At 40.6% G+C, this 16,249-nt stretch overlaps 1 pseudogene; it reads left to right on the top strand.

Annotated features, from left to right (window-relative positions):
- The first annotated feature begins 1,284 nt into the window (after nt 1-1,284).
- LOC147448910 (uncharacterized) lies at nt 1,285-2,865 on the top strand (annotated as a pseudogene).
- Nucleotides 2,866-16,249: the final 13,384 nt, after the last annotated feature.

Raw genomic sequence — 16,249 nt, 5'->3', positions numbered from 1 at the left:
AAGAGACAGCTGAGAAGCCACGGGAACTAAGGACCAAGAAAAGAATGGATCCTCATCCAAAAAAGAGGCAGGGAAAGAGCCAGAAAAGGAACCTAAGGGCAAAGAGAAGACATATGAGGAAATCCCCCTGAGCCATCCACCCTTTAGAAGAAGAGTCAATCAAAAAAGAAGCGGAGAAATAGCTTTAGCACATAAAGCCGGTCAAGAAATCTGGAGAAATAGCTTTAGCACATAAAGCCGGTCAAGAAATCTGGCCTCGTGGGTGTTCAGCCTGCAAGTTTGAGCACATAATCAAAGCCGCTCACAGGTTTGCCTTCGGTCGCCCAAGAAGACCAGCACATAAGCACGACAAGCGTTTTTGTGAGGAAAACCCTTGTTGGCGAGCTGGTTGTGAATTTTTGGGCTTGATTTTTCTACTGGCTGGAGCAGCAACCGTCACCCGAAAAGGTGTGGCCACATCAGCCGATGCCCCTGCAAACGGTGTGTGGGTGACTGCACACTCGCTGGTTGTGCTTATGTGCTCAGCACAAGAGTAACCAAACTCATGGCTCTGACATAGCCATGGAACAGAAGCCCATGATTCTAACGCCCACTTTCCAACCCCTAATGGATTTAGAGATCCTGAGGAGGTCACCTAATAAAAATGTAACCTATCACGTGAGTTCAACAGAAGGATATTTAAAGTTCTTGAAACTTACAGAAATATATATACAGAAGGGTATTATTGTTTCAAATTTAAAAAGAAACTTACAGATTTTAAAAGAAAAAGGTACATTATATTCGTTACAAAATTCATAGTTAAGGAGTTTTACAAACATATCTTGAACGCATATGATATGGTAGTTTTACACATAGTGAATCCTCCTAGTTAGAGACTCCAGAGCTTCCGAAGACAAATAAGAAAGACAGAGAGGTTCCAGAAATGTTACATTTATTGGAACCTATATTTCCTACACCACTCACGAAAGAGAAGCAGGCAGCCATAACCTTAAGAGATCTTATGGCGATAGGGTACTGTAGCTATAGAAGCAATCGGCTTTAGCCTAGATGCATTGAAGATGGAGATGCCTACCGCAGGAGAAGAAGTTGCCAAAGAAACAAAAGTCGAATTGTTTACCTTTGATCCAAAGGGCACGACGGAGACCTTCTCACAGCTGGAGCAATTTGAGGGCTTGCCAAAAATGCAAGAAAACCCAATGATGATTGACCCTATTCAAGTAGCAATAAAAAATGAATAGGACACGAGAGTCCAAAGGCCTGCAAACCAAGCAAGAAAACCGCGGGATGGAGGACATACCCTCCACATCCGCAACAGAAACACCATTTTCTACAAATACCAAGTTTAAGGAGATAATGAAGAAATGGTGGACAAAGAAGCAAGAAGACGCACTCACAACGCCAGTGTTACGACGAGCAACCAAAGAACGGAAAGCCGAGACATTAGAAGACCCAGACACTGTCATGATGGACGTAAGTCCGCTTACATTGGCCCCAAAAGAAGAAGCCAAGGAAAAGATAGAGGAGAAAAAAGAAGCGGAAACCACCTCCTTGCCACCCCAGTTTGTACTACCCACCACCAACATAGCAAGAGAGGCACTCATCAGACAATAAGCCAAAGAAATGGAGAAAGAGGATTTGCAGACGGCCATGGCGCTCAAGAAGGAGCAGTCCAACAACACACATTTAAGCTTTGTTGTCGCAAGTGTGGGAACAGACCTACGGAACAAGGAAAGAGACCTGAAGAAGAGAACCAAGGAAGCCGAGGAGTTAAAGAAGGCCAAAAAATATCTGGAGAAGACAAACATGGCACTCCTCGAGGATTTAAAGAAAACGGAGTCTCAGATGGAAAGGATGAGCCAAGAAAAACACAAGGTCCAGTAGCTGTAAGAGATTGAGCAAGATCATAAAGACGTGCAAGCGAGCATCACACAAAGCACCAAGATGGCTTTGGAACAGAAGGAGAAATTATACCTGCAAGCACATGAGAGTGCTAATCAAGCAGTAGACGTTGCTTGAAGGCAAAAGGTGGCCATTGACTCTCTAAAACGAAGAGTAGCGGATCAGATTCAGCAGTTGGAAGCTTTCACGGAAATCCAATGTTGATCTCGTCCAACAGAAAAGGAGTTGGTAACAGCACTCAGACTACAAGTAGATAACATGCGAGAGAAGTGGGAAACATAACAAATGGTGAAGGCGGTAATAGAAGATGCTCTACATAAGGCCAAGGAAGATTGGGAGGAGGATTTCAAAACCCTGAATACAGCCTTAGGCCTATGTCACACTGGGGCGGGCACCCAAGCTCTTTTTTGGAAAGAGGGGCTGCTTTGTGTCACACAAGGAAATATCAGAACTATCACACTCACACAGCAGCAAATTGAAGTTAGCCAAATGGTGGGCTCTCCGGCTTCCACAAGTTGCACGTCTCTATTCAAGTCCTATCGGTGGTCTACCCGCGTTTACTTTATGCAGTTGGCCACAACCTTCAAAATTTGGGCGGGCAACATAGGCCGTCCCTCTGACAATGCTTGCCGTCATCTGTAGCTTTTGGCGTGTGAATAGATGCATGCCAACTTAGCTTGCCCTCCGTGTGCATGTCCCAATGTGACATAGGCCTTAGCAAACATCACTATAAAAGCAATTGACCTCTGATCCCAACTGGCAAAGATTGAAAGGATCTAGAGCCTTCCGCCGTGCAAAAAAGGAGAAGAAGTAGTGGCCGAAGAGTAGGAGACGGAGGCTATAGGCCAAGAGCACGACAGAGAAGAGCAGACGGAGGCAAACACCTCATCAACTATGGGTGCAAGACGACAAAGAGAATATAAAGCCCTGCATGCCAACCATTGGCTCACAATCCAAAAGTCGTAGCTAAAAATGCCCTCTCTGAGCAAGCACTACTATCTTTTGACCTCCTCAAATTCTTCACACTGGAAAGAGTGAGAGAAGTTTTTCCGGCCGTCATTGCCATATGCAGTCTTAAAGCGGGAGACATGAATAGAACAAAAGAAGAAGTTAATGCCAGTGTTGATGCCCGACATCGAAGGAAACTATGACACACTGGACTTAACAAATTGGGAGTCGCAAAGTGTTAAAGATCTGAGGCCAGAATGGAAGGAAGAATTCATGGCAAAGAACAAATAGAGTGCAACGATAAATTCACTCGCTCCTTTGCACATCCAGATTGACCCAACCAGGGATTTCATATTTATGTAATTACCACAAATTTTGTGTGATGACAAGGTCTTATTGACACATTTACATGATCACAAAGAATCCGGTTTAGGGCGACCTAGAAACCCACTAAAATCATGCCGGGATTTTCAGTTTTCCCTACGGGCCCGCCGGGCTATTAGGTTTTCCCGCGTGCCTGTCGGGGAAACTAAAACGCCCGACGGGCCCACATAATTATATATATAGGGCCCCGATCGGGCCCGCTGGGCGTTATTCTTTGAGTCATCTTGAGTGAGAGAGAGAGAGAGAGAGAGAGAGAGAGAGAGAGAGAGAGAGAGAGAGCTCAATGACCACCTTTGTAGGTACGTCGAGAGGAGAGAGGGAGAGAGGGGGTCGTGTGGGAGTGTGCTCTGCATCGCAGTGCATGGGAGTAGTGGAGTACATGACCACTTGACTCGGGTATGTGTTGTGTGGTAGCGTGGCTTTTGTTGTATTGTGCAACCATCATAAGGTACTTTACCACACAATGGGAGTGTGTGTGTAAGATGTTCTACTAAACAATGCTTACTACGGGGACATCACCTCGGTGATGCGACGAAGATTGTGTCCTTGTGGTAAGTATTGGCTTACTAAATGGATACTACGTTGGTAACGTGACAAATCTAGTATCCTTATGGTAAGTCAACTTCCCTCCTCTTTCCCAAAATACATATGGGTATCGGTCAGTAACGCGGCTATATGATGCTCATATGCAAGCCATTTTTTCTCCTTAGATTCAGACAACACTCGATCAGTAACGCGGCTAATTGAGTGTCATTTGTTAGAAGCATCTTCTTTTGCATAAATGTGGCGCTCACGTCGTTAACCCGACCGTACGAACGTCCTATAATTTGTATGTGCATGTGCAATCAATTTTTTTAAGTATTAAGTATATGAAATACTTGGTCGATAACTCGGCTGTGAAGAGTGTTTCATATACAAATATTTGAATTGTCTTATTTTGTTGATTTTAAGTGTTCTTATGAAATCATATACTAGCTAATCATATTCAAAAGAATGCTTTATTCATCAATCATTGCTATTTTAAATGCTACATTTACATAAATTATATGCAAAAAGTAAATGCACACAATTTGCATGTTAGATATTTATTTTTATCTTTTTAAAGGACCTCAAGCATCATCGCTATTTTAAATGCTACATTTACATAAATTCTCTTTTAAAAAAAATTTGCACACAATTTTCATGTTAAATATTCTTTTGTATCTTTTTAAAGAGCATCAATCATCATCCCTATTTTAAATGCTACATTTACATAAATTCTATGTAAAAAGTGTGAGAACACAATTTGCATGTTAAATATTTATTTCTATCTTTTTAAAAAGCAAGACATTCTTTGCAATTTCTTATTCCTATTTCTATACTTCCAATGTTTTAAATGAGCTAAAATAAAATTGACAATATATACATCACAACGCATGTATCTTCCAAGAGGCTTTGAGTTGTTTTAGATTTTTAATATGTTTTGTTAGATCTAGACAATTTTATTAGGAATGACATATTTATTGTATTTTACACAAGCAAACATACCATTTAAAGTCAAAATGATGTTGGAATTAGGGTTGCAGAGAAATGCACACAGCTTGGAGAAGGCGAAGGAAGCTCAAAGGCACACAATAGAGATTATGTTACTTAGTGTGTAATGGAAAGATAGATAGCCCTAGAGTGATGGGCGTATATACAATGCACGGGGGAAAAAACCTCCTATAGAGGGAAAAGATGCCCCGAAGGTCCTAGTGTGTTCATACACATTAGTACCACATGTATATGGTATCTAATCCCCCTGGAGTGATGCGGTGAACAAGAGCTGGCACATGAGTAAAGGGAAGTGCCATGCCCCGAGGACATGATAAGTCCACAAAGGAAAGTAAGCCCAAAGCTTTGCGGAAAGCTTCAAGATTCTCACAAGACAATGCCTTTGTGAAAAGATCTGCAAGGTTGTCCTGTGTTGGCACATAGGCCAAGCTGATCTCTCCTACTGAGAGCCTCTCCCTGACATAGTGGTAATGCACCTCAATGTGCTTTGTGCGAGCATGAAAAACTGGGTTCCTCGCAACTGCCAATGCGCTCTAACTGCCAGTGTAGATAGTGCTGGCAATGTCCTGTCCAACACCCAAATCATCCATAAGGCGTCTGAGCCAACACACTCAATCGTAGTTGTGAAGACTGCCCTGTACTCAACCTCACAACTCGAAGTGGCCACTGTAGGTTGCTTTTTGCTCAACCATGATATACATGAACTGCCAAGCATGAAACAAAAACCACTTATGGACACTCGCATGTCAAAACAACGAGCCCAATCTTAGTCCGAAAAAGCATGTAAGTCTGGCGGCAATGATCCCCCCTTGGGATAAAATAAGCCAAGATGTAAAGTGCCACTAAGGTAGCAAAAAATACTCTTGATAGCCTACCAATGCTTAGACCCTGGGCTATGCATAGATCTGCTGACCTGTGAGACTGCAAACTGAATATTTAACCTCGTGTTGCATACATAAATGAGGCATTTAACAGTAGCTTGGTAAAGAGTGACATCAGCAAGATCACCAGTGTTACAAAGACTTGATTTCAAACCTGTTTCCATGGGAGTGGCAATAAGTTTGCAATCCTCAAGTCCAAACTTACATAGCAATGTCTCTATTAACTTTTCTGACACAAGGCAATACCACCATCACACTGTTTAAACTATATACCCAAGTAATGATGCAACAGCCCCAAATCTTTTACCTTGAAAGTAGCATTCAAATTAGCCTTAAATTTAGCAATATGTCTCTCATTTGGTCCAGTGATCAGCAAATTATCTACATAAAGAACCTTAATGAGAAATACATCACCCTCATGCTTTACATACAATGTGCTTTCTGTTGGACTGTTACGAAAGCCTTATTTGACCAAATGAGTGTCACCTTTCTCATACCGAGCATGAGGAGATTGCTTCAACCCATACAAAGCCTTGTTACATTTGCACACTTTGTCCTCTTGTCCTTTCTTGACAAAACCGCGAGGCTGCATTACATAAACTTCCTCAAATATGTCACCATTTAAGAAAGCAGTAACAATGTCTGATTGATGTACATCCCAACCAAAATGAGCTTCCAATGCACATAGAAAACACACAGTAGTCATACGACAAGTGGAAGCAAAAGTCTCTTCATAATCTATGCCATTTTGTTGTGCATAATCCTTTGCAACAAGTCGAGCCTTATGGCGATCGATCTCACCATCCGACTTGCGCTTCAACTTGTGCACCCACTTCGTACCAATGGCCTTTTTTCCAGGAGGCAAATCACATAATGTCCATGTGTCATTTTCTATAAGTGCATCATATTCTGATTGCATGGCAGGCATCCAATTCTCTGAATTTTGTGCTTCATCAAAAGACAGAGGCTCCTCAACATCATGTAAGTTAGACACAGCCAAAGCATAACAATCTGATGCATGGCGAGAGCCTGAACGAGTACGACTAGACAAAGGTGCATCCAGTTTATTGTCATGCAATGTATGCACCAACCATTTTGGCATACCTCTAGCCTCCTCATTTTCAGACTCTCGCCATGCATAAGATGCATGGCGAGAGCCTGAACGAGTACGACTAGACAAAGGTGCATCCAATTTATTGTCATGCAATGTATGCACCAACCATTTTGGCATACCTCTAGCCTACTCATTTTCAACCCTTTCCTCATCAAGTACATCATGTACATCTACATCAGTAATAGGCTGATCTGTAACATTTTCAGAAACCCCCATAGACTGTACATTTGCCTCATTGGAACCTACATTCGTATTTCCACCACTACAAAGAGGCAACAAAGTGTCATAAATGTCCTGTGAGCTTACATTATTGTCTCTAGTACATGACAGCAAGGGCTGAACAGAATCTTCCACAAACACTACATCCCGTGAAACCAAAATACGCTTTGTTTGCGGATGATACAACCCATAACCTTTGCTTTCAGCACTATAACCAACAAAAATACATTTGACAGCCTTATTATCCAGTTTTCTGTGTTGTGTTTGTGGCACCAAAGCATATGCAAAACAACCAAAAACACGCATGTGCTCAATAGAAGGATTTCTATCATGCCATGCTTCATATGGAGTGATAGACTGCAAAGCTTTTGTAGGACACCTGTTTAGTACATAAATGGCACACATGATGGCCTCAAGCCATCGTGCAATTTTTGTAAGTGACCTATTTTTCCTCTTAGCAACATCATTTTTCTGAGGTGTATAAGGCACTGTACATTGGTGTTTTATCTCACGACTAGCCAGAAATGCATTAAATTCATGAGACATATACTCCCCCCCTCGATCGGAACGGAGGGTGCCCATAGTACATTTTGATACATTTTTAGCCATAGCCAGAAATTTTTTAAAGCACATAAAAACTTCGGACTTCTCTTTAAGCGGGAATACCCATGCATGCCTCGAGTAATCATCAATGAAAGTCACGAAGTAAAGGTAATTGCCCAAGGATGCAGTTTGCATGGGCCCACAAACATCACTATGCACAAGCTGCAACCTGCTTGTGGCCCAAACTGAACCATCCTTTGGAAACTTAGAACGTTGCATTTTACCCAAAATACAGTCTTCACAAACATGTTTGACATGTGCTTCAAGAGGGGGCAAAGAATCAACCATATCAGATTTCTGCAAACGCAGCAAAGTAACAAAATTCAGATCACCAAAACGTGTATGTGATGCCAAAGTTTTGCATCTAAAATAGCCCTTGAATCTATAACTACATTTGTAAAATTTTGTCCACACTTGTCATGCAAAGTGAGCTTATATAACCCATGGCACAAAAGCCCTGATGCAACGATCTCATCACCAAAACTGAGATCATAAACTCTACATCTGTCATCCACAAATTTGACTACAAGTCCATGTCTAGCAAGTGCAAATACAGACAAAATATTCTTCTTTATCCCAGGTACATAAAGTGCATCAACAAGTGTGAAAGAACTGCCATTATCAGCAGTAAGCACAATCTTTCTGACTCCTTGAACCGGATAAGGGGCATTGTTGGCACAAGTGACTAAATGCCCATGAGGGACAGAATCAAGAGAGGTGAACAATTCACGATGTGAGGTAATGTGCTTTGTAGCACCACTATCGAAATACTACACATGTGAATCTCCATGAACTCTGCAGATACAGACAAAAGATTCTTCTTGATCCCAGGTACATAAAGTGCATCAACAAGTGTGTGAGAACTGCCATTAGCAAAAGTAAGCACAATCTTTCCAACTCACTGAACTAGATAAGAGGCATTGTTGGCACAAGTGACTAAATTCCCATGAGGGACAGAATCAAGAGAGGTGAACAATTCGCGATGTGAGGTAATGTGCTTTGTAGCACCACTATCGAAATACCAGACATGTGAATTTGCAGCAACTCACAAGCATGCATCTTGGACAACAGGATTGTAAGTGCACTCTGCGCTAAAAGCCCATTCTACATCAACATCAACATCACAGTCTCCTTTCACAAAAGACTCAGCAATGGCTGCATTTGTAGTGGAACCAGCATTTGCAGTGGAACCACCCTCTTTCTTCTTAGCCTCTTTGAACTTCAACTTAGGACATTGCTTGATCAAGTGATCATTAGCTTTACAATAATGGCAACGCATCTTCCTTTTGCCCTTATCATAGAATTTCCAGACGAATTGCTACTAGCAAAAGCATTAGGAATATAAGTTTTGCCACTCGTAGTAGAACCATAAGAAGTGGCTGCATTGCTGTTACCACCCTTTCTTTGAGAAGCACTAAAAGCCTTTTCAGCTGCACACTGCCTAGTCCTGTTTTTTTCTAGAAAGTGATCTTGCAATAGCAATGTGCATAATGCATCAAACTTGACAACTTCAGGATTTCCTTGGGTCATAAGTCTCCAAGTACTAGCAAAAGTCTGGTAAGAATCTAGTAAGGCATCAAGAATAGTTTGCACAAGGAAACTGGCTGAAATGACTTCACCTACAGAAATAAGTTACTCATTGATATCCTTGACACCAACAAGAAAAGTGTCCATATCATCCTCCTCATGCATAATCTTCAACTCCAGCTCTTTACGCAGCAAAGCAATTTTAGCTTCATTGCGACTTTCATAAAGACCAACCAAAATATCCCAAGCCTATTTTGTCGATTTTGCTGAATGGATGTGAGGAACAATGGTGCGCTTCAAAGACAACACAATTAATGCATGAGCTTGCACATCCTTTACATCCCAACAAAATTGTTCTTCCGTAGGTAAAACAACTCTAATAGCGGCAATCCTTGCAGCAAGACCTACAACATCCTCAACATCGCCTACATCCTCAGAACCAGGACGTACATCAATGCCCTACACAATATTCCAGACTCCCTTTGACACAAGAACGTGTTGCATTATATAAGCCCACATAGAGTAATTGTCCCCATCCAATCTGTCCTCAATAGCAAACATCTTGAAGACATCTGTGTTGTTGTCAACCATGGTACATGCTGCACCTCATGTGAAAACTACCCGAGAATAGAAAAAACGGAGCGGTAACAACACGTGCTATATAACATAAACCGTAGAAGACTGTAAGGCACCTGTTATGCACAAAACAGCACTGACAGAAATTTTGCACAAAATGACAAAATTGCCTGTGCATACCTGCCTCTAGTAGAAACAGAGGCCGAAATGAGCCCAAATAAAAAATCTGAGCAGACTAAGCTCTACGGGCTCCCCCAAAATATTTGTCGACCTGCGAAGGCTCACCAAAACTCACTGTAATCGAAGAAAGTGAGCAGGCGTGTGCTGGAGCAGCTGGTGACTAAGCCCGAGAGGACGCAACCTGCTCTGATACCAATTGTTGGAATTAGGGTTGCAGACAAAGGCACAAAGCTTGGAGAAGGTGAAGGAAGCTCAAGGCACACGATAGAGAGTGTGTTACTTAGTGTGTAATGGAAAGATAGATAGCCCTAGTGTGATGGGCGTATATACAATGCACGGGGGAAAAAACCTCCTAAAGAGAGAAAAAATGCCCCGGTGGTCCTAGTGTCTTCACACACATCACTACCACATGTATATGGTAACAAATGATTATCAACCTGAATATATATAATCTTACACAATCTTTTGAAGTCTTTAAGTCGGTGTGTGCTTTGTTTGAACTAGTGTGAACGCACGATGAAAAATATAACTTAAAAGTTCACTATATGTTAAAGTGTTCCAAATTGCTAACATGTATTGTTTGATCTGGATGAAGTTCTTATAGACCACTTGTTTGTACTGCATTTCATACGTATAACAAATTGCACTTTAAAGTGAAGATTGGTTTCAATGTTTATCAATATTTCCATGCACATTTCTTAAAGTCTTCAAGTCGTGGTTGAGGGTTTGCTTGAAATAGTGTGAGAGTGTTAGTGCAGTGTGCTACCATGAATTTGTATTTGAGATGCTGTTTTTTATTGTCCAGTGCTAAAACAACACCAAATCAAAAGAAAATTATTATGCGTTCCATTCGGAAAGAATGTATTTTGTCAATATCATCATGAGCAGATGGTCGCATACAACAGATTAGTGAAAGCGACGTATTTATCAAAGACCTTACTAGCACTATATGGGAGAACACAGAGTGCACGTTACGAGGTTAAGGCCAATACCAGTTGTTGATTCCAGCAGGGATTCAAGAATTTGACCCCCACCACACGGTTAAATCAGTGTTGGGCAATATAAAATTATATTGCAGAGACTTAAAGGAAGATATCCCTCCTGCCTGGGACATGTCCAAATTAGAGCTTTGGGATAAATTGTGGGAAGAACAGAAGGTAAAGATGAAGCGTGTGAAAGCGTAGGACCAAGCAGCCTTACCCAAGAGATTGAAGATGGCCCAAGATGTGCAAGCAACTTTGCGAGGTTAATCAGATGTTAGCGGCACCGACACAATCATGCAATCGGCTTTGAATGCCGAGTGCGCTCATCTCGTCGGCATCCCTCATGAGGCCTTGGTGGAAGGTACCAGGGTTGGAGCAGGCTCCTTTGGTGTGTGCACATTGTACACCATCAAAGGCATCTCTTTCTTTCTAGACCACATTACACATGTGGAAAAATGCTACAAGGGAGGGAGTGACCAGAAATTTGACAGCTTTCAGACAAAGCAAGGAATGAAAATGCTTCACCCCTCCATTGTAAGGTGCATTGCATTTACCACTGAAGCTCCTTGGATCACAATATTCCCATACTACAATGGGGTATCATGGGCGCCATGATGTGCCGCTTACCATTCGCCCACCGATTGTTCAGACGCCACAAGCACAGGCCTGTAGCAAATCTTCTTGTACAAGAGATAGACATGGCATGGATCAAAGCAATTATCGAGCAAATACCAGTCATTTGTCACACCTTAATTGTGGCGTTGCAGATGTCCACTTGGTCAGGATAGTACACAATGACCTGCACACATTCAACATAATGTTGGACTTTACTCGCTCTAATAAACCCCATGTCGGCATCATTGATTGGGAAATGATGCTCAAAATGCTAGCTAAGAACATGTCAATTAATTATCTGCATCCAAGCGCACAATCCGACTCTGTAATTTTGGAGGCACAGAGACCAGGGGATGCAGAGATGGCTAAGCGACCCTGGATTGTTCCAAAACTATACAATTCACGGTGCACAGATGCATACATAAAATCGAGCGACGTTTATGCATTAGGTTATCTATTCGACATGCTGATAGATTTTTGGAGTGTAGCCAAAAAACTTTAGTTTCCAGAAGAAGTGTTTTACCACCCCAACCAAGATGTTATGAGGGCCATTCAAATTAAAGTAGATTGTTGGATGAAGTTAAAAGAGCGGGAACAAAGAAGAAATACATCTAACGTTTTGATATTTTTCAAAGAACATTTAAAGACAAACCCTAACCCTGTCCAACAACCGCTTGTTGAACTTGCGCCATCTTTTTATCCGATCTAAATATTTTTATGATATACATCTATCTTGTCCAGGGTATTCTATTTTTATTGAAGTGTATTATCTAATTTGGAGTGGTTCATCTCCTTGAGTCGATTATTTTTAGTCATTTCAAATTTGTCGTGCTATAAGGGGTATGTTAAATTTGTCTTGTTGTTCAATTGGGTCCGGCAACTGTGATTTTGTTTAGTCGCATCAGTTGTGGTTTGATTTAGTCGGCTATGACGTATAATGTAGTGGTGAGAAGTTGCTACCTTTTGCATCTATGAGACTATTGAATCGTGAGAGTATATATTTGCTAATGATATTGAATATTTGTCTATTTGTACATTGCAGCTCCAAGAGAAAATGATCGATGAAGAACAAGTTTGTGGCACCCAAAAAATGCATGATGATCAACAACAAGCGGCTGCTAATGCATTTCAACCCATGAAGTCTCTAGCACACGGTATGTCATCACAGCAAGCGATGCACACTGCTAGATGACTCTCAAAATGGGCAAATCCAAACCACATGCAATGGAAAGAGATCAATAAATACGTGACCAAGGACATGATCAAAACAATATGGCCATGTGAGGACGCAAAAATCAAGAAAGGAAGGTGGAAGGTATCAAAGTGCCTCCACGATGAGATCAAAGAAAACAATAAGAGGATCTACTTGGAAGTTTATGGCTATCCATTGCACAATGCAGATTGTGCATTATATTTTGCAAAAATGTTATATGTTCACTTTGTGCAACAGCGACCAGTAAACTTTTTGTCAAAGGAAACAATTGTTGCCACTCATGATATCAGGGAGAGTTGTGTCATTTTCACTCGAGATGAGTTGGCATTGATAGTGGAAGGCATCAACCTACAGTTAAAGAGAGAGAAGGATATTTACACGAAAAGCTGGCAGAGAAACATGTACAAATAACATGTCTTTCTATAGCCACCCAAACACCCCAACCCGCACAGGTTTGAATGGAGAAAACCACTCACCGCTTAGGTGAGGACATTCAAAATCTGACACAGTGACTGAATACTCCACATGTACAAGGGACACACATCAGCCACCTTGTCCTTCATCCAGATTTGATCCCCTCGTCTACTTCAGATGCATCCTCATCTTCTCAATGTCCAGTTTGCTAAAAGAATTTTGATGGATGGAGTGGATATTATACATTGACATGTGGTCATTATTCTCACTTCGTCTGTCTTATTCGTTTAAGGCAAAATAGTAGCCGATGCACAATCTGTTCACAAGATATTCCACAAGGAACATACATTATGTTTGGCATGGAAAATGAGTATAAATTCAAGCAAGCCCGGCAAGATACCCCTAGGACAATTAGAAATTTTTTTGGCGACTAAGATGCTGCTTCAGAGCAACACAATTCAGATCAATAAACTATTTATAATCGCGAATATGAAGCATTGTATATGATCAAAACACATTGAATACAAGGTCTTTTACAATGGTTTTTGACACGATCTTCATTCCACTCTCAAGATATATCGAATATGTGAAGTTGTTATGTGGTTCTAAGTCTGAGTATTGTGGATCTCCTTGTAATTCAACCTCCACATCTATTATCAGATTCTCTTCTATTTTGTCTATAGTGCATTGACATACACCAACATTGAACTCTTCTTCGTCTTCATTTTGAAAATCATACAACCAGGTTGGCCTTTTCTCCTCGTAGCCAGCACTTTCGATGTGATTCAATACCTTTTCATTGCAAAACTTATACACTAATTTTTTTGCTATATCTGCTAATAGTCCATTGTGAATAGTGTTGTGAACAAACTTGTACATACTCTAGTTTCTCTTTGAACTTGAGTTTGATGCACATTGTGCCAGTACTTTCATTGCAAAGGGACGTAAGATCGAGTAATGCTCTCCACCATTCAACATCTACTACTTCCATGCAGGTTGCTTATTTGCCATTACTTGTACAAAATCATTCGCAAAAGGACCTTCTTTTAATCTAAATGCACTCATTTCTTTGATGCAATTAATTTGGTTCTGAACGTTGGAGTAGAATGTGTTGACCACGTGATATGAATCGTTGACCACCTTTGTATTGGACATTAGATCTAAATTCCAATACTCTGAATCGAGCATGTAAGCAATGCTATGGAGTGGACTATGAGTGCTCTTCCACCTTGCATGAAAATACTTGGCCAAAATTCTTTGTTGTTTGCCAGAGAATGGTAGTCGCCAGTCATTCTCTATTACAAACTCTTTCAGCTCTTCAAGATTTTCAAGACTTTGTTGGACTGACCACCATGTCATCCACACTTTGCCCAAATTTGGTGCCCTTTGATCAAGGTTGCGAACTGCAAACATAACGGGCATCAATACATGGTATGCATCCATTACGCTCCTCCACCAAGCAGCCTTGTTTACATCGCCACGTAGACATGTAATTTTATCTTCCACTTTTTCTTTTTGCTCAAGCTGCCATTCATCAAAGGCTGTGCAATTGAATATATCAATTACAACGCACTTATTGCGGAGAGCTGATTTCAATGTATAAAAGTACGTGCAAAACCGAGTTTCAGAAGGAAGTTTCAACATCAGTGACATGTGTATTGTATACAAATTAAGCACTCTTTGTCATTTCAAGATAAATTTCACAACCTAATGCGCTGTGTCAATTATTTTGGCAAACCATGTGGTTTCTTCGCTAGTGTACCAATCCTTCAACACCAAGTTTAAGCTGTGCATATTACAACCATTGGAAAAAATTTATGGAAAGCACTTTTTTATTAATTTACTGGCATTTTTACAATTCTTTGTGTTGTCCATGACTACTTGAACGACATGTTCATCACCGATTTCTTTAATTACATTAATCAAGATCTCAAGAATGTATTTGCCACTTTTAATTGCACCAGAACTATCAATCGCCTTTATAAATGTTTCTCCCCTTCGACAAACCAACATTACATTGATTAACGGTCTTCTTTGAACATTTGACCAGCCATCACTCAGAATTGTGCATCCTGAAAGAAAAATATTCTCAAGTATTATTTTGCCAATACGCTCTTTGACTTTGATGTAACATTTGTCCAAGATAACATTTCGTACCGTGTGATAAGAAGGAGCTGAAAATCCTGGGCCAAACTCATCGATTTTCTTCCAAGCAGCCTTCTAGGGATTGCTATCTACCATGACCAAAGCACTTCCAGTGAAGAATATTGCTTTGGCAAGAGCAGTTTGTGCTTCTTCTAGAGACTGCACTCGAAAGCTTTGATATAATGGTTTTGACGCATTTGACCAAGTCCACTTTCATTGTTACACTTAAAAGAAACGCTGCTTGAAATTTCCTTCCCGTGTGCAGGCTGTTTTCCAAGGTTAGTTGGCGTCACCACAGGATCTGCGGAGTTAATATTTAGTTCTGATAGCTCTTGACTTGCAGCCACAGAGATATATATCTGTTGTCTCTTGCCACCCTTTTTGGTGAGCTCTTCTCTCAAATGCTTTGTAATTGCAGGTGTCTGAGGATGTTCACATTTTTTACAACTCTTTTTAACTCTACCCAGAAAATGGTTCCTAATACGTGGTGCAGCGTCTGATTTTGACAAAATTTACATTCCCACTCCATATATCGGCTGCATATATTGTGAGCATAATCCCACTCTTTGCTAAGAGCTTTTTAAATCTTTGGCTTCTTCGTACCACTTGTGCCCACATTTTTCTCCATTACTTTTAAATTAAAATTGAAGACAAAAGAACCAGATGTCTAGTTTCTAAAACATTTTTCTTATTTTGAATATATATTAAAAAACCATTCACTATGAAAGTAATCAAAATGCACAATATGAGATTTTCAATGCACACTAGTCAATCCACATATCGATCACTTATGTTGTGAGCAAACATACACATTGCAATACACTCTATGCACGGCATAATAACTACAACAATGCTATGAATTTCTCAATGCAGTTATTATTATGATGATTATTTATATGTCCACTTTGATTTGCGAACAATAAGACACATCTAGTTTCATATGTTACAAAGAATAATCAACTTCTACACTGAACGATGTCAGATGTTTGCAAAAAACAAATGAAAGTACTAAAAT

Source organism: Adiantum capillus-veneris, chromosome 10, assembly GCF_014529385.1.
Source record: "Adiantum capillus-veneris isolate H3 chromosome 10, ASM1452938v2, whole genome shotgun sequence".
In the NCBI taxonomy this organism is placed as follows: domain Eukaryota; kingdom Viridiplantae; phylum Streptophyta; class Polypodiopsida; order Polypodiales; family Pteridaceae; genus Adiantum; species Adiantum capillus-veneris.
Note: the sequence above shows the minus strand (reverse complement) of the source record. Positions and strands in the feature narration are given on the sequence as shown.